This window comes from Silene latifolia, chromosome 2 (assembly GCF_048544455.1).
Source record: "Silene latifolia isolate original U9 population chromosome 2, ASM4854445v1, whole genome shotgun sequence".
Classification (NCBI taxonomy): Eukaryota; Viridiplantae; Streptophyta; class Magnoliopsida; order Caryophyllales; family Caryophyllaceae; genus Silene; species Silene latifolia.
Genome location: NC_133527.1, coordinates 53,503,038 through 53,508,351, shown reverse-complemented (window position 1 = coordinate 53,508,351; position 5,314 = coordinate 53,503,038). Strand labels below are relative to the sequence as shown.

General features: G+C 41.1%; 1 non-coding gene across 1 annotated transcript; it reads left to right on the top strand.

Annotated features, from left to right (window-relative positions):
• The first annotated feature begins 1,064 nt into the window (after positions 1 to 1,064).
• LOC141644436 (small nucleolar RNA R71) lies at positions 1,065 to 1,171 on the top strand. Its single transcript, XR_012544055.1, has one exon. It is a non-coding gene; the product is annotated as a small nucleolar RNA R71 (small nucleolar RNA).
• Positions 1,172 to 5,314: the final 4,143 nt, after the last annotated feature.

The following is a 5,314-nucleotide window of genomic DNA, read 5'->3' as shown; positions in this document are numbered from 1 at the left end:
TGGCTTGACGACTTGGAAAAGGAAGTCTAATCACAATGGGCTCCTTCTCCTTGGCCTTGTCTTCATTTTTCTTTGAACTTTCTTCTTTTGATGATTCTCCATCTTTGGAGTTTTGCACAATTTCTTCCTTTTCACTAGCTTCCACAACTTCATCCTCAACTTGCTTCTTCGGTGCTTCATACCTTGTACCACTTCTCAAGTGAATGGCACTAACCGTTTCATGTCTAGGGGGATTACTTTGAGGTGGTAATTGCCCCTTTTGTCTTTGTGAGCTTGAAGATGCTAGTTGAGTCAATTGTGTTTCCAACATCTTAGTGTGAGCTAGAATGTTGTTGATGGTGGTTTCCTTTGCTTGGCTATCTTTTTGCATTTGAGTGAAAAATTCTTGTTGATTCTTTTGCATTTGGAGGACCGCTTTTTGGACATCAAAACCTTGGTCATTTTGGTGATTGTATGGATTTTGATTTTGGTAACCTTGGTTTTGATTGTAAAAGGGTCTTTGATTTTGGTTTCTCATGGGTGGTGGAGTGTATGTTGTTTGAGGGTTTTGAACATTTTGGCTTTTGTATGAGAGATTTGGATGGAACTTGGTGTTTTCATTGTAAAAGTTGGAATAAGGGGTACCACTCTTGTATGTTTGGAAAGCATTCACTTGTTCATCTGTTCCCCTACATTCACCTTGGTCATGTCCCAAAGTTCCACAATTCTCACATATCCCACTTGGGATTGATGAGGATGCCGTCATGGCATTAACATGGTGCTTTGATGATTTTGAGTTTTCCTCAAGTCTAGCCATAGCTTGTTCAAACTTCAAGTTGATTGTGTCAATGTGAGCACTAAGTTGAGCACCCAATTGAGTAACGGAGTCCACTTCATGCTTTCCTCCTCTAGTAGCCTTGCGAGGTCTACTATATTGTGAGTTATGGACCGCCATTTCCTCAATCTTGTTCCATGTTTGATTGTCATCAACTTCGGTGAACATTCCATTCGATCCCATATTGAGAATGTTCCTAGAATCTTCATATAAACCATTCCAAAATTGTTGTACCAAAAACCATTCGCTAAGTCCATGGTGAGGACATGAGCGACAAATTCCCTTGAACCGCTCCCAAGCTTCATACAAAGACTCTTCATCCCTTTGCTTAAAACCCGTAATTTGAGCTCTTAGCATGTTAGTCTTTTCCGGTGGGTAGAATTTTTTGTAGAAAGCTAGAGCTAACTTCTTCCAAGAATCTATTCCAAGGGTGGCCTTATCAAGGCCCTTCAACCATTGCTTCGCGGTGCCGATTAAGGAAAAAGGAAATAAGACCCATCTAATTTGGTCTTGAGTCACGCCCGTTTGAGAGATTGCATCACAATAGTCGCAAAAGGTTTCCATATGAGAATGAGGGTCCTCACTAGGCATCCCCCCAAATTGGCTCCTCTCAACTAATTGGATGAAGGCGGACTTGGCAATAAAATTTTCGGTTAGATGTTGCGGTGTAGGATTACCATTTGGTAGATTCTCCTCGGTGGGTACGGAGTGTGACGAGAATTTAGGCATTGTAGGTGGATTTTGTGGGGTATTGTGTAATGGGTTCTCTTCTCCTTCTATTGCGAAAGGATTGACAAACTCACTAGTGGGTTGAACAACTTCACTAATACCTCTTAAATTCCTCCTAACAAGTCTCCTATTGTTCGTCAAGGTTCTTTCGATTTCACGGTCAAAAGGTAACAAATCACCTTGTAACCTTCTAGACATGCAAAATATCAAACAACTCGAAAACAATTAGAACAAACCTTGAGGAGTTTTACTTCCCCAAGGTGAAGAAAGACACAACTAATAACAATAAAAAGAAATCTAAATCAAGTAAACACCGTCCCCGGCAACGGCGCCATTTTTGATGCGAGTCCGTTTCGTGTTCACAAATTAAGATGTGGTCGTTAGGTCACGGTCGAATCAAAACACAATTTATAGCTTCACAAACAACTCTACAATTAGTAAAGAGGCAAGTAAAGGTCGGATCCCAAGGGACGGGTATTGAAATGAGATTTCTATTGCAACTAGTGGTGTCTAAGGGGTGTCACAAATTGGGTTGATGTAGAAGGTCACTAAACTAAAATAGCAATGAAAATAAACAAGCAAGATGAATTAAAGGGGTGTAAACAATTGATTAAAGGCACTAGGGTGTCATGGGATCATAGGGGAATCATAGGATATGATCATACAAACATGTTCTCAAATTATAAGCAAGCAATTATTGTTGTGATGGATTGAGTTAGATTATATCTTACAATCCTAGGAAAGTTTGGGTCCCGGAGCCGAATCGATTAGATTGTACAACACCTACAAGTCGACTTAATCTTCCCTACTCAACAACATGCAAGGTCTAATGAGACTCGAGTTGGGTTATGTCTTACAAGTCTCATTGAAAAGATAGAAGATGATAGTAAATGCAAGGATTCATAGGCTTAGCATTTCATCAAATATAACATGTGCATGAGTTGAGATCAAAACAAGCAAGCAAATAAAACATGAAAGCATATTAATTTAAGCATGAATCATTCCCCATGTTGGTTTCCCCTAATCACCCATTTAACCCTAGCTAAGAGACTACTCACTTATTATCATGTTGATCATGCTAGCAAGGTTGTCAATCATACCAACAATATGAAACATGATGAATAAATGAAAGTAATTAACAATAATTAAAAAGGGATTAAGAGGTAATACCTACTAATGATTCCAATAATAAAGCAAAGATAAAAGAAGTACTTGAATGCTTGATTGAGAGGTTGTCAATCTCCCAACAATAACCCAAATAATCTTCAATTACCCAAAATAAAGGATGAACAAAAGAGAGATTAAAGAACTAAAACTTGGATTAAAACTTGATTAATACTTGATTACAATATTAAAGAGAGATTTGATTGATATTAACTACACTAATTATTGATAAGAAGAACATGCTCCTCTAATTAGACTAATGGGGTATTTATAGTGGAAATTAGGGAGGATGCATTAGGGTTAACTAAGGGCTAAACTAGTAATTACACTTTTTAGATTGAGCAAGGAGGAGCCGGTATTTTTCGAGAGAAGGGCTTCTTTCTTCGTAGCTTGGAGAAGACAATTCGTGCTGGAGCCGAATCCGGGCAGAATAAAGTCGGGACGGGCGGATTCTGGCGTTGGAATCCGAGCGGATTCAGGGGAATCCGGGCGGATTGTGGAGGTGGAATCCGAGCGGATTCAATCAAAGCCGCACGGATTGTGCAGCTGCGGGACGGACGGATTGGTGACAATCCGCTCGGATTGTCACTCAGCAACATATCTTCTTCTTTTCTTCCCTTTTCTTCATAAATTCCTTGGGGATTTCCTTGGGGACTCAAGGATCCTTTCTCAACATTGCTCTTCTCCTATAATATGTACAAAGGCCTTCTAATCTTGTCTCTCCTTGATGCTTGGTCATTGAATTCGATCAATTTAGTCTCGTTTTGCCATGAAAATGCAAGATTCTTACTCCTTTCCTACCAAGGGATCAAAATCTCAAAGAATATGCAAAACAAAGAACTAAAGATAAGAAATGACCCAAATAAGCACTAAAAAGCATGGGAACAAGGCTAATTCGGGGGCTAAATATGCGCTAATTATGGTCACATCAGTAAGCTCTTCATTCCTATCCAGGGCCTCCTGCAACAGCCGCGCGCTTGAAGCCGCCTCAGTCTTAGCAGCATCCCTCTCAGCCTGCACTCTTGTCAAATCAGCAGTCTTGGCAGCCAAGTCAACCCTTGCAAATTCCAGCTCAGACTTGAACCTATCATAATCTGATCTCATTAGATCAATCCTGGCTACCAAAGAAGTAGCCTGATAGGCATTGTGGAGACAGGTTGCAGCACCCTGACCAAAGATAAGAAAAGTATGAGTAACCTGTACCAACAATAGAAGACTACCAAAAACAAAACACATGGAAATGATTCCAACATACCTCCCTTACAGCAGCCAAGACACCAGCCAAGAGGCTTACTGAATGATCCACTGAAGCAACTGCCTGAGTAGCAGTCTCAACAGGGTCAAGGGTGAGCATGACATCTGATTTAGAAGCTGTATAGTCCCTGATTTTCACCCTAGCAGCCTCCAGGTTATCCAACCTGGCTCTCACCTCCCTGACCGGGGCAGAAATATCAACATCCTCAATTTTCCTCTTCTGGGCTGCTGAACTTGTTTCAGCAGGGACAGCAGGTGCAGTAGCAACCTTGGCAGCATCAGGCTGCTCAGTCAAGTCGATGACAGGTTCAGTATCCCCACTTCCCTGAGGACCTTCCTCCTTAATCTTAGCCAGCCTGGCTGAGAGGTCAGCCATACCAAACCTGGCAAGACGAATAGACGACCTGGTAGCTGCAACACGAAATGCTATATCAGCAATATAAACCAAGTATTATCAGGAAGTCCAGGTAGAAAGAAAGGAAAAATCAAAAAAGACTTACTGCCTGAAGTGCTGGCACCAACAGCCCCTGACGCTTTAGCAGCCCAGGGAGCACCGTCAGCCTTCAAACAGCGAGGAAGGTGACCAACCCCACAACAAAGAGGCCAGGACCTCTCCAAAGGAGGAATAGCGAGGAAAGCAGAGACATTGGGAGTAGGGTACTTAGTTTCAGTAACCCAATCATCAACTGCACACATAAGAGGTATAACTTATTGTGGACAGCGGGCCGCCCACGGGGGCGCTTGGTGAAGGTCGAAAAAAGCGTTTTCATTTTGTATGGAGTCGCCACCAATTTTTATGGGAAATTGGAACCGTTCGAATACCTCGTGTCATGTCAAGACACAAAGTAGTGACATGAACACTAAGCAATCGTTACCCTTAGCATTCTATGTCTAGAATGACTCTCGTGGATGCCAATGAACAATGGGTGCTCACGGATATCTGGAGTAAGGGGTGAGGGTACGTATTAGGAAGCTCTTTTGATCGAACACCTAATCCCGTCCGCCTCGATAGCGGCCTCTACTAATGATTAGGGAAGTTATTCGTACTCGATATATTGTCGGCTATATGCATGCAATGCAATATCCAAGTTTTAATCCTAGCATGTGAGGATTTAACTAAGTCGGTTGGCACGTAATTAGCATACAATTGGGTCGAAGTAGGATTTAATGTTGATTTACATGTGAAAACATACAAATGATAAAAGAAATACAATAACTATGAATTACAATAATGAAAATTACATTAATTACAATGGATTAGGCGATTTATGTCGAAAATACCTTTAAAAAGGATAATTTGAGAAAAAGAATAAAAGAAGGAAATACGAACAGAACAGAAGTGATAATACGGAT